Raw genomic sequence first — 25,591 nt, 5'->3', positions numbered from 1 at the left:
TGATAAATGTGGTAAAAATTTCTAATGTCTAAAGAAGCACACAAAACATATTGAATTAATTTCGTAGCGTGCTAAGAAAACACAGCCCTCCCTGGGGTGTTGGTTTTCGCACCCAACTGGAGGACATCTTTGAGAAAATTAAAAATGGTGCATTTATAAGCAACATTTCTCTTTAAAAATGTAATTTCACACGGCCCATCATCTTTCTTCACTTCTTTTTGTCAATTCCTTTCATTTTTTTCCATCTTGACCATTCCAAGTAGATGCTGAGTCATATGTTCACTTTGGAAAGGTAGAATGTTTATCTCAACCCCTTATAGCAAATGACACGGAAAATACTTCCGTCAAGCGTAACTGGCAGGTCCTCAAATATTCTTCTTAAGAGCTGTACTGAGGAGTAAGAAATCCTTGCATCTACCACTAGATGGCGAACTGACACTGTTCCTATCTCTCACTGAGTCCGGATTTCTGCTTTACAAGAGCGAAAATAAGAAAAAAACGCAAGAAAAAACGCTGGAACAGATGGGGGGGAAACATTGTCTTCACCAACAATAACTAACAAGCATCTGCAATGCAATAAGTCTCACATTTACGCGATTTTAAGATATTGGCTTTGTAAATGACAATGCCTTTTATTCAGGACACAAGTCCTATAAAAAGAAGTGGGGGGGACTGACCAAGTGAGACACTATGCAAATGACCTCATGTTGTCACGACGTATCGCTATAAAAGAAATAAAATAGCGCTACTTAAATTATTTGTGCAAATACTGGGACAGACTAACCCATCTGACAGTCTTACAGTGTCTGCATTTATATACAGGGACAGAACAAAGGCAAAAACATGCCTCTCTTCAGTACCTGTGAAGAGAAGGCAAGCTGTGTGCCTTTGTTTCCCTCTGTGGCATTTACATTTAAATATAAGGTTCCAGGCGGCCCCCAGTCAGCATATACATACAAAAGTAGGCCGGATGGCCCCTTAACTTCGGCCCAGCTGGAGGTGAAAAAAGGCTCCCTCGCTGCCTGCACGTTGCTGCTGGGAATGTAAAACAAGCAACGTGCAGGTGCTGCTGAACGTGTCCCAGTGTCTGAAAATTACACCGGGACAAGTTCAGCATATTTCTGTGGGGCCCAACTTCTTGGCTGGGGGGGACGGCGTCCACCCTGTGAAAAGAGTGGGGGGGGGCGCTGTGTACCTACGTGTACCCCCGACTCGAGCCCTGCTTTTATTTATATTTTGGATTTTAAAACATAAATAAAAGGCATTGTCATTTACAATGCCAATAGCTGAAACTCTTGCCAATGCTAGACCTAATGCATTCCAAATGCTTGACCATCCTGCCCTCCTGCAGTAAGAGAAACTCATTAAAGAAAATAGTGCTTACAGACTAAAGAAGACGTACTGTGTAACAACCAAGGTAAAAGGGCCAGCCCTCATGGGAGGTTATTAATGAAGACAAGGTGGTACTAAGGAGGGACTAATAAGCCTAATAACGAATCAGAAGATAGCATTTACGATGGACAATGACAAAAGCCAATGACAAATATTGGTGGAGAGTGTGGGGGGCTTCAAGTATAATACTCCAATACAGCATGGCTCTCAGAGCAGCGCATGTGCTGCCCAGGCTCGACCTAAAAATATAAAGGCAGAAAATGTTTTGAACAAAAAAAGAGCTATATTCCACATTGCCCAACATACATCTGTTAATTTCCAAGGAGAGTACAAACATGTTTTTATGTAAGATGTGGGCAACCAGTGGCAGGCGTCCGGCTTGGATTTAACAGCCAAAGGAAGAGCGGAGCCAGAAAAATCATTGCTACGTTTTAGACCCTGCATGACATGGAGCGTGAGGTGGAGAGGGGGACTGTTTGGTTGGCAGTGGCTGCCTGACCCACTGTTGAATATGGGCAAGCTGTGATAGGCTGGTGCCCCTGACAGTGCAGGCATTCACAGTGACGTCTCGCTACTGACTGTGCCCCTGTAAATGGATGGGCGTGAGTGTGCTTGTGTAGGGGTAGGTGAGAGTATGTGTGCATGCTTGTGAGTGGATCGGTGGAAGTGATTGTCTGCTTGCCCCACTATTGGTAAGGATTACAAGCCACCACTGCGCTGGCCTATCTCTCTCTTTTTTAGGTTGAGCCTGGGCAGCACATGAGCCGCTCTGCGAGGCATGCTGTAGTCACATAGTAACTTGATGCTTCGCCCACTCTCAGCCCATATTTATAATTGGCTTGTGCCATTGTCCACTGTAAACTGTGGTTGTTCGTTGGTCAATAGGCTTAGCAGTCCCTCCTTAGTACCAGGGTGTCTCATTTTGTAATCTCCCATGGCGACACAAACTGTTACATGTGTTGTTACTCTGTAGGCTTTAAGTACAGCCTCCGATCACTATTTTCTCAAATAGCTTTGTCCTGCCTGCTTTTGCAGGCAGGACACGACACGCTCTCTCATAATGCTTTTTTAAAATTTCTATAGCACTAACGCATTTGCAATGCAATAGGTCTAACATTTAAGAGCGTTTAAGCTATTGGCACTGTATATGACAATGTATTTTATTTATCTGTTTTAAAAACAACACATAAATAAAAGGCATTGTTATTTACAATGCCAATAGCTCAAAATCTCTTAAATGCGAGACCTATTGCATTGCAAATGCTTGTTTTTTGTTGAGTTTTATATAGCGCGAACGCAACTCGAAGGTACCAGAGCGCTTTACATGAACACCAGTTGCGTTACAGACGGACACATTTATTTTTAGGCAAGGGGAGATTAAATGATTTACCCAGAATCACAGGATGTTAAGCGTACCACCAGACTCGAACCTGGTTCCTCAGCTTCGAGGTGGACAGCTTTAGCCGTTAAGCCACATCCTTTCCCCTTACTATAGATTGCCCTGTTTCTTCCTCTGCAATTTCTCCCCCACCCCTCTTTGAGTCACATTATGTGCTGGGGAAGTTAGTCAGTCATCCATAGCTCGACAGAGCCCAAGAGAAATTTAGCCTGAGCCAGACCCCAACCTCCAGCTAGGCTCAGCCTTCAATGACGCACCCGCCTCTTTTGTACAACCCTTGGGTCGTATTCCACTGGATAATGACCGCCCTGTGGCCTAATGTGGGAATTAATGTGGGTTAATGTTGTTGAATGTGATCTTTTTATATCTTGTTATGTTTCTGTCTCCACTCTGTAAAGACACAGTAGTCTGGGGTAGTAAGTGCTATATAAATGCAATTACAATTACAATTAAAAGTATTTATGTTAATTGTTCAGAAATCGATCAATGTGTTTGCTATTACCGTTAAGGTCAGGAATATAGGGCCCGATAGAGACCCGTTTCAATGCTGGTTTTTAATTTCTACAAGGTTTGAGTACCAGAGAGACCTAGCCCACTTAAAGCCCTACCTTTATTGAGTTTGAAGCAAGCCTCCACCCTCACCAGGGGAGACTGAGGACTACCCATCCCAATAAACCCTTAAAAACGGTGCCACCGCAGTGCTTTTTTTCCCACCACAGTTTCACTAAATATGGCCATGGTGTGCCAAGGCTTAGCAGCATTACAATCAGGGCTACCCCTCGTTAAGTCAGAGATGGCCCAAGGCCACACGGTGCTGCGCTCGAGATATTGGGGGTCAATGACAGAGTTGGAAGTGCAACAGGTAACCGGGTTGGAAGTGTGACTGGGATGGGAAGGCTGATACGGAACAGAAGTGGTAAAGTAATGGGGAAGGTGAAAATGAATTGGAACTGTACAGGGAAGGAAAGGGTGAGAGGGATGGCGTAGGAGACAGGGTCAGAGTGTGACACTTATGGGAAAGTGGCAGTGATGTGATTGTGATATGGTCTGGGTTGAAATGGTGACAAGGATGGGTAATGTTACATGGTGTGGGCACCACGTCTACATTTTCATGGGAGAATGAAATGAGTTGGTCAAGTTTCCTGAATAAATTGTCTGAAAGTCTTATAGGAAGCATATGAGTTAAATACTTTGCAGTGGGGTAACTCATTGTTGTGATGGTCTGCACTATGCCCCACCACAAGATGTATGTTGGTGACCATTTATCGAGCATGTCAGCTATTTTATTTAAATACAACATTTTCTTGCAGAGAGTTGACTCTCTAATATGACTCTTTCTTTATATATTAAACAAAACTCCCAGAGTCTGTGGGAGTTTTGGTTGCCCGATGAGGCCAGAACCCCCTAACAGATTTTAGGTGCTGGCGAAGCTGAGAGGACTAATTTCTGTCCTCTCAGAATCCCCCCTAAACCGTAACGATACCGCAGTGCCATGGAGCCTCGGTTGGCCTGGGATAGCCGGCCTCTCTCGGGGGGCTGGTGTGTAGAGCCGCTCGCTTGGGGACAGGAGCGTGGATGGAAGGGTGCCGCCGCCATCGCACTTAGTGCACCGCATGTTCGTGGGGCACCCAGTGCTAAATCATTCGTAGACGACCTGATCATTCAGTTTAAAGCGCTCTGCCTGTCCTTTAAAATTCGGAAACTGGCCATGCCTAAAATGCTTGAGAACCTGCTGACCCCATACGTCCCTTCGCGTGCACTGCGCTCTACGGGGCAGCATTTGGTCACGGTGCCTCGGATAAAACGCTGCAGAGGGGGAGGTCGTTCCTTTCGCTATCTAACTGTGGAACTCATTACCAACCCACATACATGAACTAGATGACCTGCTGACCTTCAGGAAGTCAGTTAAGACCCATCTCTTTCCCTTCAAAAAATAAAAATCTCGTGGAGTATGCCTTACAGGATCTCTCTGTAGTAAGCTTTCTTTTCACTGGTGTAAGCGCCGGGACGCCCCTTCGCTGGGGCAGCTGAGCGCTATATAAGTAGTTATAACATAACATAACATAAAGTCTATTCTGAGATCTCTGCATATTTATTAATGTTATCCAATAGCGCCGGCATCGCTATATCAGCCTGTGTGTCGTCCGCGAATGCCCCAACCTTAGATTTAGCTTCCCAGAAGTCATTGCCTATTCATCTATTGTCCTTCCTCAGTATCTCAAGGAGAGGTTCAAGTGCTAAGAGGGAGAACCTTGCCTACTACTTTGTCTTTAATTAAAGGTGCTGGATACAAAGTCGTTTTAAAGACATGTGCAAAGTGAGCAATTACCCAGAGCCCCCATCCCCCAAGGGGCCCTCTGGGGAAGTAAACTTGATCTCTCTCTGGCTCGCTACTGTCTATTTCTGTATCTGAACCTCTCTTCTTCTCTCTGTACCTCTCTCTCTCTTTGTCTAGTGTCTTCTTAATGATTTTTGGGGTCCTCTAATAGACATATTCTAACTGTTTTTGTGTGAAACTTGTTTCCGACAATTTGGTTGGCGTCTTGCAGGCAACAATTAGCACAAACGTGGGTAATAAAATTCAAAGTTATTATGAACAGGGGGGTCCCCAAAATATGTTCTTGCCGGGGCCCCAAAAATCCTTAACATCACACTGGCTGGATGGCATCCCGTTCGCGGTCCCATTAGCAGACGGTGCAGCACAAGGGCCACAATCATACAAATACATTGTTTGTCAAAGACCTAGCTTCCTAAAGTAGGTCGTAGAAATGGCCAGCTGGTTTATCAATTGTATTTTTGTGTGTCCAAGTCAATTGATGCAACCAGGGAGGAATTAAGGTGTCGATTACGATGGCGGACGGACCTGCGTCCGTCCGCCACCCCCGAGGTGGAGGGACCGTCTGCAGGGGCAGCGGCGGTCTCTCCGTAGGAATTAGGATGTGACCGTCACCCTGGCGGTCACATCCCGTATATTTAACATTGCGGGGGGTGCTGCTTTAAGCAGCACCCGCCGCAAAGTTAAAAATGCATGCTATGCGTTTGCATGCACAAAGCGGCAGGCCCCGTGCGGAGCCTGCCGCATTGTGCATGCAACTGCAGGGGGTACATAGGTACCCCCCCATGTGCACCCCCTACCCCCCTTTCAACCTGGGGGCCCGCAACGGGCCCCCAAAGCAGGACCCATATGCCTTTTCGTGGCGGCATTGCCGCCACAGAAAGGCATATCCCCCAGCACATCCTAATATGGCTGGCGGTGTCTGATAGACACCGTCACCATATTAGAGCTTTTCCGCTGCGGTTGCAAGGCGACTGCGGCGGAAAAGCGGCGGACGGTCTTCCCCTCCGCCACAGTCCCCCCCGCCATCATAATATGGTGGGGGGAAGAAAGGTGGCGGACGGGCAGGGATGGCGGACGGATCCGTCTGCCATCCTAATCTACCCCTAAATTTGGCTTTCCCTATTACATGAGAAAAGATATAGATGTTATCACAGCAGAATCTGTCCCTTTGACCCCTTTTGTGTCAAATGAATGAGTTTTTGGATAAATGGCACTGATGTATTTGCAAAGATTTTGGAAAATATTTAGCAATCGATATTTAATAGCAATGTGGGCTACAGCTCTTGGGTACTCAGCAGATGTTTAACATTTTTAGGGATTATGCCTATGGTGTCTTCTGCCGTGGTATCCTGAACTTTTCCAGAGTCGGTAAAGAACTCACTTTGTCTCGAGACGAGGGTCCATTTCATCACCACATTGATTGTGGAAAAGGGCCCCAAACTCGCCTGGGCCTGGTGATTGGTTCAACCTAAGTGTTGTAACTGAGTTAAAGATTGCTTCTTTAGGTCGAGCTAGGGCAGCACATGTAGGCCTGCTTTATTTGAGTATGGACTTGAAGCCCCGCCCACTCTCCGCCCACATTTTTCATTGACTTTTGTTATTGTCCTTTGTAAATGCTGCTTCTGATTCGTTAATAGGCTTGTTAGTCCCTCCTTATTACCAGCTTGTCTTCATTTGTAACCTCCCATGAGGACTGGCCCTTTTACTTCTGTTGTTACACGGTAAGTCTTATTTAGTCTGTAAGCACTATTTTCTTTAATGAGTTTCTTCTGCTGCAGGCACCAAATGCTTTCCTGCAACATTCAGCGCACCATGCGTGCTTTCACTTTCCAAGCAGCCCAGGACAATGGCGATCGCTTCTTTGAAGTTAAATAGGTCTCGCATTTACCAGAGTTTGAGCTATTGGCGTTGTAATGAAAATGCCTTTTATTTATATGTTAATTATCAAAACAGATAAATAAAAGACATTTTCATTTACAATGCCAATAGCTTAAACTCGTGCAAATGCGAGACCTATTGCATTGAAAATGCTTGTTTTCTAATTGTCATTTATCCAATTCAGATATCGTTGGTGGAGCCATATTTTACAAAAATGTCCTACACTCGTCATCATCGGCTTTCCTGAAGACCCCAGCAATGTTGTGTTTTTTCGTATGAATTTTCTTTTCTTTTTCTTTGCCCCCGAGGCGTGCAGCACTGTCCTACCTCGTCATACTTTAGATACAAGACTGTGCCTCCATTGTATATTTCACCACTAATAAATGGATTGCAATGATGGACTGGTGGGGAGGAGGAAGGGTGGAAGGGGTCTCGATACATCTTTCTGTGTTATTTACATTCTTTTGTAAAAAAAAAAAAATTGTCTTACATCATACATATTCTCTTATTTGCTTACTTTTATCCATGTTTCACTTGGTTTCGTTATTTTTCCTTGTTACATCCCAAATCCAATCAAAATTCTTGAACAAAAAAAGAACTATTTTGTATTTGCACAAATTTGGCATGAGTAAAGGGCCGCGGGTCCTGTGTATTCTTGGGTTCCTTCCATCAAGGCGATTTTGTGAAATGTGTAAGAAAAAGTTGCACAGATTTTGGGATGCATGATGGCCCAGGGCCCTGAAGAGCCTTTTTAAACAGAGCGTTCATGTCAACTGGAAGGGATTCAAGGAAACACCCAGCTCTAGGGCCTGCTACTGCGGTCAAATGCTGTCTTAATTAATTATGTATGTTTTAATGCCTTCCATAGCGCGGAGTCCCACTGTCTGGGCATCAGAGCGCTATGCAAGGCTTTGTAACAACATGAGTGACGCTGCAGTGATCAGCAGGTGCAGTGGCACCGGGGTAAAGTGGCCTGAGCGGGTGACAGCACTCCAACTAATATTGCAATTTACTACAGGGAGCAAGCTGCCCTTTCTTGTACCAGAGGCCATGACACCCTTGACATGTCACTGAGTAAGAAAATAAGTGTTGGTTCATGGGTCACCGGGGGCTTTAAGTGGGCCGGATCTCAGACCCAGCAGTCGTTAAAAACGGACATTGAAACGGGCCTCTGTTGGGCCCTACATTCCTATCCTGAACCTTAATAGGAAAAACATGGATTGATTTCTGAATAATGAAGGTAAAAAACATTAAGGTAATTCAAGTCAGTGATTTACTTTCTGCTTGTATTTTATGTGTGTTACTTAACCGTGCATTCCCGAAAAGTGTTATCTATTTCCGGAATGCTGGGTTTCTGTATTTTGTTTCTTTTTGGTGTAGCATTTTACTCTTGTACGATACATATTTTATACTGTGTCGCCGCCAAGTGTTTACAACGGCCACGATTGAGAGACCTGGAGTTGAGCCCGAAGGCAGTGCATTTTTACAGTGCATGTCAGGGGGTCAAAAAAGGTGTTCAGAATACATGGTCATCCAATCCTTGGCCTCTCTGCAGAGCACACAAAGCAATAGTCACTATTCAAGCTGCAAGTGTGATTCTGTGCAAATGTTTGGAATGGAGGCACACAGTTATCAAAATACTGAAAAGGCGAAAGTAAAATCAAATGCAGTGCTTACAGGTGAACAGGAATCACAGAAATATAGTTTACATGTTCACATCATACCCTTAAATACCTAGGGCATGCCCCTTTTAGACACACCCCACTTTTTTCGTCTCAGTTAAAGCCCTGGGGTGGTTTTATGTCACAGTCTGACTTGGGTTGAAACCGCTGCCCTCCGCAATTACCTCCGCTCACGAGCTTGTGCTGGCAGGTCACGAGGACTTCCAAGAAAAACTGTGATGGAAAATCAGGCAGTTAATAACCCGATTTTGCCCTTCAAAGTGGCAGAGGCCAGTGCTCGGCTTCAGGCCATTGCTTCCGCCTTGTGTAATTAGAAACGTTGTAGGTCAGCTCACACGGTGTGTGCCCGTGAGGACTTCGCAGATCACCTCACTCAGGGGCAGATTTACAAGCCACTTGCGCCACTTTGGCGTCATTTTTAACATGGGGAAAGGTACGCAAAAATGGCGCAAGGGGCTTGTAAATCTGCCCCTCAGTTTTTATAATTTATTTTTTCAATTTGATGTAGTGCGGACATGGTCCGAAGGCATCAGGGCGCTTTACAACAGTAGCAGGATACACGAGTTACATCAGGTTAGAGTTACAGTAATTAAACTCGGACATATACATCGGTAGATGTGTGCAGGAGTTACCACAAGAGACAGTTACAGCAGTTGCTCAGAGGACGTACACACTTAAAGCATCAATTGAAATGATGGAGTCATATGACAAAGGTAGGTTAGTTTGTGGTGGAGAATGTACTTATGTCTGGTCGAGGGTTATTAATCAAGATGTCTGTCGGAAACCTCACTCAGTGTGTGGTGGTGAGGGTCGGTCACTTAGTATGTGCTAGCGAGAGCTTCGCAGGTCACCTCACTCGATTTGTAGGGGTTGAGGGTCAGTCACTTAGTGTGTGTGTGTGTGTGTGTGTGTGTGTGTGTGTGTGTGTGTGTGTGCGTGTGCGTGTGTGTGTGTGTGTGTGTGTGTGTGTGTGTGTGTGTGTGTGTGTGTGTGTGTGTGTGTGTGAGCCTCGCAGGTCACTTCGCTCAGTGTGTGGTGGTGAGGGTCGGTCACTTAGTTGTGCATATGAGCAGGGCTCGAGTCGGGGTACCACGCGGGTGGACGGCGTCCACCCACTTATTTTACCGGGAGCTCGATAAGTGGAGCAAATGGAGCCACACATTCACTCTTTGGCCTCTCTGGGGCGAGATCGGAGCTCATTCAGAACGCTGTTCACGCGCTGACTTCTCTGATGCAATCGCATCTAAGGGGTGAGCGAGGGGAGGCAATGAGTCTGATGGTGCAAGCCACCTTCCGTGACGTCACTTCCTGTCGTGACATCAGCGTCTCCCCACTTCTTTTTTTAGGACTCTTGCCCTGCATATGAGAGCTTCACAGTTCACCTCACTCACTCACTCACCCACTCACTGTGTGGGGTGACCGCCAATCGCTGAGTCTGTGCTGGCGAAGGCTGATCACTAGTGTGTGTATGTGGGAGCTTCGCAGGTCACCTCACTCAGTGTGTGGTGGTGAGGGTCACTCACTTAGCATGTGCAAGTGAGAGCTTGGCAGGTCACCTCACTCAATGTGTAGGGGGTTAGGGTCGGTCACTTAATGTTAGTGTGTGTGAGAGCCTCGCAAGTCATTTCACTCAGTGAGTGGGGGTGAGGGTCAGTCACTTAATTTTGACCATGAGACAAAATTAAGGGGGGGTTCAACAGATCACGACGAGGGAAAGTTAATGTTACCTCATGGTCATCTGTCGAATCCCCCCCCCCAACCAGCCCCTGCCACCCCACCACTCTTACCTGCACGTGCGGCGGCTGCCTGGGGATGCCTTCATCAGATCCCTTGGCCACAGAAACTGACCCTGTACTTTGTAGCCATCTAGTTTTGTCTTGGAATTAATGTTTATCCATATGGCTAAGAGAACTAGGGGGTTATTTAGAGCCTAGCAAATGCAGAATATATGTAAAAAATGACAGCTATCCAATCCACGCTAATTTTACTGTATGCGTTGGTCTTATATTTTGTATTCACGCCGAGCTCTAAATTCCAAATCAGTGGCGCCATATAACCCATTCATTTAATGGTATTGCCTTCAAAAGACAACACCTTAGCATCCGGTTTCTGTTGTCCTGCACTGAACCATAAAGTCTTTGCCAAATAATTCTTTCGGGATAATGGTGTGTGGTACCCCTGAGTCTGCCTAAACTTAAAGTTACTTTTCAAAGTTCTGATTAACACATATTGGCAGATCTGGATAATGTTCTTAAGATACACAACTCACACTCGTGATCACAAAAAACATATTCTTCTTTATATTCAACTCTTGCTCGGAATAAATATTTTCAGAGATGGCCACAACTCTGCCTCAGCTAGCTTTCTTGCCCTCTCGCTCCATACCATAGGAAAATGACCTTGTTTACCACAAACTGTTTGTCCTTGCCCAAGACAAGGCAATGCAACATGGAATATGCTTCCAAGGTGATAAGATATGGGTTGACTGTCAACTTTCCTATCTGTGGAGACCTCTAGTTTAATATTCTTAGCACTGATTCTCCATATTCCACTTGGTTTTTGATCTGACCTATCCTCATTCATTATTTTCACCTATGACAATGGTTGTTTTGAAGCCTTGCCCGTGGTAATGATTCCAGCCATCCTTTCTTGAATCTGTGTACAGTCTGCATTTACTGATAGTGGAACATTTCACCTATAGAAGAACCAAAGTTGCAATTAGCTTTCCCCCACAAGCATCTATGTTGGCCTTTGCGATTCCTTAATTGCAATGATTAAGGAATCGCAATTAAGAAATCGCAAAAGCCTATGCATGTAGGAATCGCAGAAAAAAGAGCAATTCCTACACATTCCTTAATTGCAACTTGCAAATTGAGAATCACAATTAAGAATGGCTTCCCAATAATTCCTATGGGCCTACAGACCCATAGTAATGTAATGAATGGGAATTGCATGCGTAATATGCGAGTACCCATTAGGTACTCACAAATTGTGCTTGCAATTTCAAGGGTGCCATAAAGACACCCTGTTGCATCCCTGAAAATGTGATGTGCACCCATGTTGTGCACACACACGCCCCAAGGGCATGTGTGTGTGTAACATGGGACTTTGAAAAATGCTCTTTGGTGCATTTTTCAAAGAAATCGCAATTTACCATCACCTTTCATTTGACGGTAAGTTGCAATTCTTAATTGCGAAATCGCAATTTTTTAAGCTTTATTGCATCGCATTTAGGGAATCGCAAATTGCGATTACTTTAATTGCGATTTTTGCATTTGGGATGATGCATCCAAAATGCAAAAATACCGGTCGCAAAGGGGCAGATTCTGAGAATCTGCCCATTTGCAACGGGCTTTTCCTTTGATGCATGTGGGCCTTAATGCCTTAAGGCAGACAAAAATTCACTGAACTATTCTTTGGATTTTTGAGATCTAGTGAAAAATTTGTGTCCTTCCAAGGGGACACTGACGAAGGCCTTGATTCTATCCTCTAGTCTAAACATTCTTTCTTCGAATGCACACCAATCACCCTGATCAGCAGCACGCGTTGCCATAGGATTTATTGCAAACATGTCTTTCCCTTCAGAACCTAGATAGTGAAGTAACATCTTTTTTTCCTTCCTAAAAACACTGTGTCACTGTCAACTGGCACAATGCATGTTAAGAATTCTTCTTTCATTTTCTCAAGGGAATAGGGAGCTCTTTACATTGTAGACATTTTTGTGGTAGATCAATTGTGTGGTTGTGAATTGAGACTAAACCAGCTGGTGTATAGATAAATAATGCATATGATTACACCGAAATGTAATAGTTGGTATAAAGATGCAGGACCTATACCACTATGAGGGATTACAATAAACAATACCCTCAACTGACTACAAAGTCCTTAACAATGGCCTTTATGAAGGGGATGGTTCACAAGCCAGATTCTGGCATGGAAGCATCTCCAGTACTTGCGTGTAACGCAAAGAAATGCAAACACTCATCACTTTGCGACTTTGAGTCCAAAGAGTAAGTACCATCATAGATGTTGAGGAGGAGTGAGAGCAAATTGCTGAAGGTGAACAGAGCAGAGAGGTAAGAGGACGGTGGACCAGAGGACAGAGCAGCAAGGCAAAAGGACTGTTGAGTTGAGGTCAGAGCAAAGAGGAGACAGAAGGTGGAATAGAGAATGGAGCTGAGAAGCAAGAGGAAGGTGGAGCAGAGGACCAAGCAGCAAGGCAAGAGGATGGTCGAGTGAGGGATAGAGCAAAGAGGAGAAGGACGGTAGAAGAGAGAATGGAGCAGAGAAGCGAGAGGACGGAGGAGCTGAGGACGCAGTGGAGAGGTGAGGATAGAGAGAGAATGCTGGAGTGGGTGCGCTGTCCCTCTAAAGCCTTACAGCTCAATAGCACGCACAGGAGTTGGGTTGACCAGGGATAGTGTTAATATCGGTTTCACGAGGTAATGTATCCAAAATGCAAGGTTTAGGATTGTTTTTCAATGTACATTCAAATAAAGGAAGGACTGACTCAAAAATGAGTCCTAGAATGCAATGTACAAAAATCTTGAAGGTTTATTACAAAATTCAAGAGTACAATACAGAAACAATTAAGTGCAGATGCAGCAATTCTCACTTAAATGTATAAAATCATTGCCATGAAGGCTTTCAGTAACACAACAATCCAAAATAACAGGCAAAGTAAATAATAGGCCAAGTCGCAAATGTGCAGCAAATCAGTAAGAAATCGGGCAGCATCCCTAGTTACATGGCAAAGGTCTCAACAGAGTTCTCGCTCACCGCTAAATTCAAGGATTTATATAGCCAGTAGTAGTAGTATTAGGACTACCAAGTCACTATGATGTGAGCGAAGAAATACATTTTTAACAAATCAAATTACACATTTTAAAAACGTCACATTACCCTACAATGTTAGTACTAACACACTCGCGAATATTGATTCAGTCCCGCTCACCTGTTGTCATCAGGAGGTATCAGAACAAACTAGTTATATAAACAACCGTAAACCACTGTGAATGAATGCAATACCGCAAGCAAGTGGAAAGTCATTGAAAAAATATTACAGTAGACACTCTGGCAGGTTTTTTTCGACAGCAGTGTTGTTCAGAAATAAACAAATCCACACCTTGTTAGACTATGTGTAGCAGAAACATAAACATGATACAATGACATCCATTTAAGAGAATATGGTGTTGAGGCCTAACTGTGGCACAGTTATTATAAGGCAGGACTCCACATTTTAACAAATCTTAGCAAAATAATTTCAAATGAATTAGCTTCATTTTAGTATACACTTGTGAATTGGAGTGTAGATTAATTGTTCTGCATACAATTAACAATGCACATTTTGAATAAGACACACAAATGCATACGCAACTCCCTCACCATATGATTTTATCATCACTAAAAACTTCTAACTATTTAAAATATACTCTGATTCACTTTCTGTCTCTTGCGTTCTCGATTCTTCCAATATCTTAAACTGATTAAAGACTCGAACTCTGCCATCTTTTTCCATTTCTACTTTGCAACGTTTGCATTTTAGAAGTTTCCTTCTTTTCACACCTGCAATTTAGACCCAACTTATTAATGATTAATTCAGACAATCTGAACAAAAAGAATAGCATGATTGCACAAATTAACACAGTAATCACAGGTTTCAGCATAACCCGCAGCATGCCCCCTCTAAACTATCAAACCACTCACCAATCTTTCTAAAGCCCTTTCTAATCGCACCAAACCAGGAACCCACTGAATCCCGCAAACTATGCTCTTCAAAGGCTGTGACTTCACAACAATTATTAGTTATATTAGCAACATATGCGTTATTAATTTGACTGTTATCCAGGCTAAAAGTATAGCACTCGCTCAGCTTCACAACCCTACAGACTCCGCCCTCCTTTGCAAGAAGGATATCTAGCACAAGGCAGCTCTGCATAATCATTGTGCGCATGGCAAGCAACTATTTATATGACTAAATGTACCAGCAGTGTTAAAAGCCAAGAAATCTGCAAGTGTAGATAATCTTCTCATTTTCACATCATTCATAGCTGCTCCAAGAGATGGAATAATAGCTCCCAACATATCTAGCAAATTTTGTCCATATCCTTGTCTGACTCTCCTCAAGCCAACAGCATCAATCAATGCATTCTCGTGGTAAACCCTTAAGAATACTTAAGCCAAGTAGCAACTGCTCACCCAATCATGGAATCATGGAGCAGGTTAAAATAAGAAGTTCTACACACACGTAATAAATTACTCTGAGTATTGGCTCTTCACCAACCAGAAATTCACCACTAACAACATAGCGTCTTCCACACTCACGCTTTTCAACAAACTCCCTTGATCAAACTCCTGTTGGTTGAATACACACCATGTGTAATACTACCTCTCTCCTATGCTCCATTCTCAATCTTGGATGTAAATATGAATTTCAAAATTTTTCTTCAACCTTAATCAGGTCTTTATTCTTCCTCACATCGTTCCAGCTTCTCCAAATGTTCAATCTCCTCTCATTATACTCCTTAACACATTCACACTCCTCTTTACCCAAACAACAAACATATCCCCTCTAAGTAATTTTAGTATTCAAATTAGTTTGTGTAATCAGTTTTAGATATTTGGTATAGGTCAGCAAATACATAGAACTTTCGGAAACAGGAAAGTCTTCCAACTAAGTGCAGAGCAGACACTTGACGATTCAATCAACATGTGGGCAGGGGGCAGGTCGAAAACCCAGGCATCTCAACCCACCCACATGACAGCAAAGTCAATGATGAAGTCGTGACAGCGAACAAAAAGCACTGGCAACACATACGGCACAAAAGTTTAATTAATCTCTACATGGCACCACCATCACGGCGACTAGAACTAAGCTCTACAAATGCCAGATAGGAGTAAGGCACTGCAATCCAGTACCACAGTCCAATACCTACCAAGACAAAGACTTGTCATGTGGTGCCACAAACCATGAAAGTCCTGCCTTCAGGGTTTCAAGGCCTTAGGCAGGACAAAACTGCACGAAACAAACTGGCAGTATCGGTGGGATGGTGTGGGAGCATGGCGCAGGTAAGTGCCAACTTGTTTGTTGCCAGTGTAATAATGCCCTAAAGTGAAAAATTGTGTGATCTTGTGCAAATCTTTTCTTTTACAGATCTCCTTTTTCTTCACTATCACATACGAAAGCCCCTTCAAATATATGAGTTCAGAATACCAGCTGTACAAAAATCTATTGTGTTTAATTTATAAGACTATAATATTGCCATGTGTATAAGAATGTGAGCCACATAGAGGGTTCACATGACAAATGCCTTGCCTCTTAACCTGTTTACCGCAGCGAAAATGTTGCTGCGGTGCGGGTGTTCGACGGAGTGGGCGGGGCTGTGTCGGCCGTTGGTCCTGCGCAGCACCAGTGAGGTAGTTGGCCGACGCGAGCACGGAAGTGGTTAATTCATTAATGGCACTGTCGCCTGGGTGGAGGTGAGGCAGGATGGTTCTAAGTTCATGTTTAAACTCTATCTCTTTTAATGCAGTTCTATAATATGATGTGAATTATGTCATAGCTTCCAAATGTTAAAGAAATGCGTTTTTTTAAAGATTTTGATGTCATTTTTTCATATTTTACGTGGTGTCTGTTGTATGATTTACATAGCAAACATTTTCAGGGCTCGGCTCATGGACAGACTCTTAGAGCCAAGCAGACCCTTGGCTTGGCTCTGGCTTGGTTCACCCTTTTGATTTGTTTGTTCAACCACTTCCAACCATCACACTAACTATTCAACGAGGACTTGCCATTCCCCAAATCTGGAATCATCATCCTTCAAGATTCGGGGGCGTGGTTTGGCGCGCAATGGAGGCAGCCGTGGCAGGGTAGAGCTCCGATCTGAGCTCCCCTTCCCCGGGCCGATTCTCCGACCCAGATATCCTGATGAGGCTGTAATCACAGGCGGAACCGGAGGAGAAGCTTGCCTGCCTGACATTTCATTTTGGGGCTGATAGCTTATTGGGCTCCGCACCGGTGCAGTAGAGGAGATCGCAGCCGCCCCGGACGCTGTTGTCCCGGCGGGCCCGCCTACGCGAGGCCGCGGCTCCAGCCGGGCTGCTAGGCCTGAACCGGCGTCCGACACGACGCTCTGTCGGAACCAGCGGCGGCAGCGGATGGCTACCGAGAGGCTTCCCCCCACCCGCAGATTGCATCACTGAGACGCCCTCCCCCCCCTGCACGACATGACCCCGGCTGGACTGCGCCCCTGGAAGACCCTGCCGGAGAGGCGACGGACCGGGGTGGACCCAAGTATCGAGCGGCGCCGAATCCTGTGGTTGTTGTGGCTGGAGAGGGAGAAGGTGAGCCACACTCGGACACTGCGCCGCTGGCTGTGCGGGGAGGGGGCCCAGAGGTGCCGGAGAGCGGATCGCGGTCGTCAGCGCCCCGACGGACTTTGTGCCAGGAGACATGCACACCACGTGGACCGCTGTGGCCATTCTGATCACCGCCGCCCCGGAGTGCCTGGCGGCGCGAGGCCGCGGCTCCTGCCTGTACACTGGGCCTCGAGCCACGGCCTGCATAGTGCGTAGTTGGGATTTGCGCCATCAGCGGGGAAGGGCACGGTGACTCCCCCCTGCCCCCCCAGGAGCGGCGCCCCTGTACCGGAAGCCACGGTGCGCTGAGCGGCTGCTGTGCTCTGGCATCGCGAGGGGCTGCTACGGTGCTGTGGCGACAGGACGATTGCGACCGCTAAACGGAGGCCGTGGATGGCAGCGATCAAAGGAGACTGCGGGGCTGAAGGACATGGTAGGCCGTAACAGGCTCTCGCAACGGCGGCTGGACTGCGCATAAAGCCGGGTACGTAGTCACATCACCAACGCCACCTCCCTCATAACAACAGGACCAACAGCCGAGCGGGGGCACCTGCGGGCCCTAGAGTTGTGCGGACTCGCTGCTGGCCCCTGGGAGTAAAGCCGCCGCGGACCCGGAGCGACACACAAGAGCGGGGCCTACAACACTGCCGACACCGGGACCCTGAGCGATGGACGGTTGGGAGAGCGACAGCTCCTGAGACGCACCAGGATATACCCAGCCCTAATCCACATCCTGCTCTAGGAGAGGGACTCCACGAGCTTGACGGCTGGTGAGGCCCCCCCCAACGGCTGAAGGCCCCCAGCTCTGACTACCCCCCGACCGTTGCAGAGGAACTCGGAGAGACCGGGTGTGGTGGGACAAGCCCCCCTTGGGAGATAGTTGCGGCGACCCCCCCCGGCTGGACACTCGCTCCCCGGGGAGCACTGCACTGGCGGAGAGGCGCGGCGAGCACCAGACGGAGGAGACACGTGTCGAGACGCCCACACCCCGGCCGGCTCACTAGAGCCTCCTCTATGAGCCGTGATCACTCACACGCACTACCTTGCCCATGTCTGGAGGGGTGAGGACGCGTACTGGTACCGGCAACACATCTATGAAAGGGAAACAGGCCAAACCGCTACCCACAATGGATACCGATGTGAAATCCAAATTGGACAGTGTCTTAGCTGTGATGGAACGCTTGGAGGAGTCCCTCCAACAGACACGCACCTCCCTAGAAAACAAGATCGACAGTGTGGCAATCGATCTGACTCATCTCAAGGCCGATCACAAGAAATTGCAAGACCGCACCACCACGCTGGAAACCACAGTGACTGATCTGGGACCCCGTGTCACTCAAGCGGACAAACATATACGCGACCTCCTCATCAGGGTTGAATCCCTGGAGGAGCGTGCTGAGGACGCAGAAGGGCGGGCGCGAAGAAACAACATCAGACTGGTTGGCATACCGGAAAAATGGGAGGGGACGGACCCCACGCGCCACGTGGAATACTGGCTGAGAGACCTCTTACCGGAGGGGACACTATCGCAGCACTTTGTGGTGGAGCGGGCCCACAGGGTACCCACAAGGCCCCTCCCCCCGGGATCTAACCCCAGACCGCTGATCTTTCGCATCCTTTACTATAGAGACCGTGACGCCATCTGCCAGGAAATTAGGAGATGTTCGAATAGACAATGCCACGGTGATGTTTTTCCCGGATTACACCATCCATGTACAAAGACAACGACACTCCTTTCTAGCGGTGAAACGCAGGCTGCGACAAGCGGGCCTCAAGTACTCACTCCTCTTCCCCGCGCGCCTACGAGTGGTGGCGCAGGATAACACCCACTTTTTCACCAGCCCTGAGGAGGTTGAAGCCTGGGTAGATGGTGGAGCGGTGGGGACACCCCGACGAGCGCAGGGCACTGCTACGTCAACACACTCCCGGGGATCGAGACGAAGGCGCAGGCGCAAATCACCTGCACCTCACAACTCGCAGGACACGGTGACCCACTCACCGCCAGCGGACCTAGTCTTGTAGGAACAACAAGATGCGCTTCGCAGGGTCACGGAAATCAGCAGCTCTCCGGCGCCGTCCTCTGCCCCGCACGCCAGTCCGCGCACTTTTCCCAGTGACGATGAAGCAATCTACGGCTTACCGGACTCTCAACAATCTACAGACCCACCTGATGTCACACCGCAAACAGTGTATCTACTTGGCTGAGGGGATCCCCTTTGGGATCTTCAGAACATTCACGCTGTGATGACTATTGTGCGCTCACGCCCCCTGCCCGACATGGGGCACGGATTATTAGGGCGGCGGAGGCCGAGGGGGAATTCCCACCCCCCTTACTCTACATGGGATGGAACTGGTGGAACGCAGTGAGTACCACCTTACAAACATTGCAAATGCTAGACCTATATCATTGTGGCACCTTCCCGCCCCCCTACCATACTTGCTACTGGGCTGACGATCACCGGCCTGCCCTTGCCGGAGGTGTTCGTCCTCGCACGGACTCCCTTTCCAATCACTGCAACGGACGAACATTCTCCCACTACGTTGCATTTGTTGATGCCTGGTACAGCCTGTTAGATATGGCCCATAACCCTACGGCCCAGGATGGGACACCACCTCCCTTTGAGAACAATACTGTTGTGTTGCTACTGTGCCAATTGCCCACCACCCCCTAGAACTGAATAGTTAGAAGCTTATTTTGACTCGCTTGAGTGTTTGGACGGCAGCATGTTGCGCAGCCGACCTTTTGGTATTTTTTATTGTTTTGCCTCTTTTAGACTCCATGTTTTCCATTTTACCCCCACCTCTTGGAAACTGTCTGGGTTGTTCCTCGATGTGAAAGCAGCTATGTCTGGTCTGGACAAGGGAAGGATGCCGGGGGATCAATGGGGGGCCACACTCAGGGGATTGAGACTGGATGACAGGGGTGACTCCTACACAAGTGACGATAATGGCTGAAATTAGGATATGTACATGGAATGTCAGGGGCATGCACACACCAGCGAGACGTTACCAGATTTACTCTTATTTGAAACACCATAAATTTCACGTAGCACTGTTACAAGAAACACATTTAAATAAAGCGGAGGTGTGCGCTCTGCACCGCAGATGGCGCGGACAACTTTATGCCACTGAATATTCCTCCTTCGCCCGCGGGGCGCTTCTGTGGGTCCGGCCTGGAACCCCATGGGCGGTCATGGACACACATGTAGACCCAGACGGCAGGTACGTGGTAGCCCGAGGCAGACTAGATGGACAGCCCGTAGTACTGGCTTTGCTGTATTCCCCAAACACTGACCACGGTAGTTTCTTTACCCGCCTCTCGGCAGTGCTGGCGACCTGGCATGGGGTCCCGTGGATCCTGGGGGGTGACTACAAATGCGTCCTAGATGCGACTCTAGATAGATCTTCCCCACCCCCGACCAGTGCACCGACACACGTCGCCACGAAAGCATTAATCAGCTGGGCTACACAGTGGGATTTCCACGACGCATGGAGGACACGTAACCCAACAACACGGACATATTCCTACTGGTCGGGCGCCAATGCTCTACATGTGCGTTTAGACAGGTTCATGGTAACCACTGACCTCCTCCCACTAGTTGCAGACACACACTATATGGGCCGCACACATTCGGACCACAACCCACACACTCTGGCCATCGCATGGGAGCGTCCACACCCGCCCATCCCCACCTGGCGACTCCAGCCGGACCTCTTGCTAGATGGGACTTTCCACGACTCCCTCCTCACACAAACTGCCCAATACTTTGAAGACAATGCTGGAACGGCGTCCTCCCCCCAGATCGAATGGGACGCATTTAAGGTGGTAATCCGGGGACACTGCTTAGGCACGCAAGGCCACATGCAACGACAACTGGAGGGTGACCTGACGCGATTAGAGACTGAACTGCTAGACCATGAGCGAGACGCGGTGGGAGGCGCAAACGATCCCCTGACGGAAGCAAAAACAGAACATGAACGTCTCCTAGAACGTTTGCGCAGTCTCAACTTTGCTGCACACTCTGCCCGCACACATCGCCAGGGCGACAGACCTGGCAAACTGTTAGCCTGGCTGATTGCACGGGAAGACCGCATGACCCCAATATCGCAGAGACAAGTAGAAGGGAGAGGGTTACTCTACATGCAACGCCAAATACATGAAGCGTTCATAACTCACTACACAGGTTTATATCGCTCCTGGCTCAGCGACCCACAACCTGACATAGCTGAATATCTCTCACCCCTGCAGCTGCCTAATTTGAGGGCTACGCAACAGGACGACCTCGGAGCACCACTTGCTCCTGAGGAACTCCGTGACGCCATCTTCAACCTGTCAAACGGAAAATCTCCTGGCCGGACGGCTTACCCGCCGAATTTTATAAGGCTGGCTCGGACATACTCATTCCCCAGCTGTTAAAAATGTATGCTGCAGCTGCGGAAGACCTCTCCCTCCCCCCGACGCTCAATGAGGCCACCCTCATTTCCTTACTCAAGCCTGGCAGGGATGGCGAGCAATTGGGCTCTTACCGTCCCATGGCCCTCCTCAATACTGATTATAAAATCCTTGCTTCCGCCCTGGCCCGGAGACTGGCCCCCCTGGTGCCAACCCTGGTACACCATGACCAAAATGGATTCGTACCAACACGCCACACCTCCTATAACATCCGCCGCCTATTCTGCATACAGGAGTACGCCACACGCCGCTGGCAACGCGCCGGGTGCCTGGTGCTGGACCTAGAGAAAGCATGTGACTCGGTGGAATGGCCATACCTCCGGGCGGTCATGGACAAATTTGAATTGGGGGATGACTACGAGACCATGGTTGGCTTATTGTACCGTAGGCCCACAGTTCGTGTCCGCACTGGCACTTTGCTTTCCGATTCTATTCGCATGCAGAGAGGCATCAGGCAGGGCTGCCCCCTATTACCCCTGCTGTTTTCCTTGGCCATGGAACCCCTAGCCACGATTCTCCGGACCCGAGGTGTGGAGTGGGGAATACCGATGGCGGATGGCCTCCACGTGATATCGTTGTATGCGGATGATCTCCCCCTCTATGTCAGGGACTTGACCAATGTCCCGGAGTCCCTCGCCGACATTTTCCGCACCTTTGAGGAGATGTCGGGCCTGAGAGTCAACTGGGCTAAATCTGGGGCCTATTGCTTTGACCCGACGTACCTGAGAGCGACGTATACAACGGTGGCGAAAGGCTACAATGGTATCCCACGACGTTCAGATACCTAGGAATCCACATATACCGTAACCCTACGGATATCTTGGAGGGGAACCTGATGCGCGCGCTCGCATCCATCCGGACACAAATTGGATTTTGGAGGACTTTGCCACTAAATGTACCCAGCCGAGTAACTCTGGCGAAAATGATAGTCTTGCCGAGACTCTTGTATTACTTTGCCAACATCCCCTCCTATGACCCCCAACTGGGTATTCCGGGACCTCGAGGTCCTACTTCGTGGCTTAATCTGGAATGCGGGCCGACCGCGTGTGGCGCTGACGAAGTTGTACATGCCCACTGACTCAGGGGGTCTAGCGGTTCCCAACATGGAGCTATATTATCTAGCGGCGCAGATGCAGTGGGTGTCGGGATGGCTAAGTGGTAAAAACCTAGGGGACACCGCCACGGACGTCACCACCTGGTCTCAATTACAAGTGTACGCCCTGTTTCATCCGCTGACCCGGGCTCCTCGTCCCCCGCAGATGTACCTAGCGGTGGCACGCAGGTGTTTACTGCGATGCCTACGACTTACCCGAACGACGATACCGTATGCCCCGATACTCACTCTGCTGGGCACCCCCATGGCAACTGGAGTACTGACGGACGCAATGCTGGACAGCTGGTTCACCGCAGGCGTGGAAACACTAGGGGACCTATATACTGACGTTGCTCTCCTCCCCTTTGTGAGCCTCGCGGAAGATACGACCCTCCCGACTGGACAATTCCTATTGCACGCGTCCCTCATCCGCATGGTGACTGCCGCCTGGGGTGACATGTCCGAGGACCTACCGACACACCACTTCATGCAATACCTCCATGTTATGGGCAATGGTTCCCACATAGTACATTGGCTAGCGCAGGCTCTCCTGATTCACACACAACCCACTACCTCGCAGTTGAGAGAGAAGTGGGCGGCGGACAGAGGGAGGGATTGGACGGACAGGGAGTGGGCGATGGTGCTGACTGGGCCGGTTAACATCCCGCGCAACCCTCGCTTCAAAATCATACAACTCTACATACTACACCGTGCCTATCTCACACCGGACAAGATAAACAGATACTTTTCAGTCACAGATACTGCCTGCAGACGCTGCTCCCTGGTAGGTGCCTACCTCTTACACATGCTCTGGCTGTGCCCCAACATCCAGCAATATTGGGATGAGGTAACAGCGCTGCTTACACACTGCACTAACGAACACGTGCCGAGAACTTGGGAAGCCTGCATTCTGGGTCTATACAAACGCACAAAGCTAAACAAGGTGCCGGCCCGATACTGGGACCTCGGGCTGATCACGGCCAAACGACTGCTTACCAAGCGGTGGAAGGCCAACACACCCCCACATATACGGCACTGGTACATGTCCCTCACCAACTGGGCACGAGCGGAAGGCACAGTATTACGACGGGAAGAGACGGCGGGACTTAGGAAATTCCCTTTTTGCACAATACTGGGACGACATCCTCCAATCCTTCCAGCAGAAATGCCTGGAGCAGGGGATCACTTGAAGAGATCTGTTTCTGACCTCCACACCTCTGCAGGGGACACTGCGGAGTACTCTTGTGCCCACTGCTCCCCCCACCCCCTCCCTTCCCCCCCCTCCGACAGGGTAATACAAGCCAGAGCCCACACCTCCATACATCTGCCATACTGCGCACAATGCACTGAGCCTCGCCTGCGCACCACCCACACTCTGGAATGCCTAAAACATGTGCCCTACTGTCAGCGACAAAAACGATTATTGCCCCGCCCCCCACCTCCACATATCAGGCCCTCACTATGCAACCTGGACGCGACCGCCCCACTGGCTGCACTCTAAAGACGTCATCAATGTGCCCCTGTGGTGGAACCCCCCCTATGTAAACGCGTTAACTACATGATGCATCCCACTCCCCGACTGCTAGACCTACACTGACGCTGCAACACTGCCCCCCCTTCCCTTAAACGCATAGGTACACCCACCCACGCTTTCTCTTCTTTTCGCACATACCCCCCATGTTAAGGTTTAGATGCTTATTGATGCGCTGGTTCTGTTCCCTGACCAGGCTCTATTAAGTTTGTTAACAAAGACATTGTACCCGTTGCACGAATAACTTTATACATCATATTCTAGCCAACATGTCAGGCCCCCTCCTTTCCCAGAGCCGACAAAACACAGCAACACTAGAACGCGGCCAGAGGGGAATGACTACCGCGCGTACTACTTGAGGACGGGCAGATGAATCCGGTTTGTATTACACAATACCGGCTATCTCGCTCGAACCACTGCTACTGAGAGACACCACATACCTAGGACCACTGAGAGTAACAGCCATGACCATGTCGAATCCTGCCGAACGCTGCCGCCAACACGAGCTTCTCCTACTAGGAATAGTAAGCTGCATAGACGCTCGTCCATTAACACACTTGCGATATTGCATAGAACTACCCTTCAACTTCGGTGCCCTACACCCCCATGGGAGAAGCAACTTACCGACACACTTACCCATATTATTCACTCATGGGAGCGGGCTGTTATCCAACTGACGACAATGACGAAACACCTCCGTTGCTCTACAAACAGATAAAACCTTACAGGCCTGTTTACTCATCGAGATATGTGGTTTACTGAATGTAAGTGCTGCAAAGAAACACTTTACGCCGCCGTACCTCAGGGTTGTCGGCCATACGGCTGTGTTCACCTGACAACATTCTATATGGTTATTGAATCACGCGGCTGGCCCCGAGGGGTTGTAAGCTGTAAGCTGTGTAAGATGCATTTTGAACAATAAAGGTCTTTAAAAAAAACGAAAAGAAAAATCATCCTTCAAGATTCGACAGAGGTGCAATATGGTCTATAGGCAGAGGGGGCACAACAGAGAGGCACATACCACTGAAAGACAGAGGCTACATGGTAATCGGTACTAGAGAAATATATAACAATTAGTCAAGACCCTAAGGCCTTCCTTCCGCTGCTCGTAACCCTCCTTACATGTCACTATGTAGTGATCTAGAGTGTCTATAAGGCCTTCTTAAAAACAGAAGGCCTATAATAGAAAAGAAAATCCCCCTCAAGTGAATAGAGCATGCCATTTTCAATCTGCTTTCTCCCCAGTCCCTCACGGTGTACCCCAGGGCTCCTCTATCAGTCCGATTCTCTTTAACGTTTACTTATTACCACTGGTCTCTCTCATTAAATCACATAACATGACCACAGTAAACTACGCAGACGATACCCAGCTTATTTTTTCCTGGGAGGGTGAAGACTCTATTACTTTAGAAGCATTCCACGACTGCCTGAGAGATACTGCTGGCTGGTTACACCATAACTCCCTCC

The sequence above is a fragment of the Lissotriton helveticus genome, chromosome 10 (genome assembly GCF_964261635.1).
Source record: "Lissotriton helveticus chromosome 10, aLisHel1.1, whole genome shotgun sequence".
Lineage (NCBI taxonomy): Eukaryota > Metazoa > Chordata > Amphibia > Caudata > Salamandridae > Lissotriton > Lissotriton helveticus.
The sequence above is the reverse complement of the archived record's forward strand: the minus strand, read 5'-3'. Positions refer to the sequence as shown.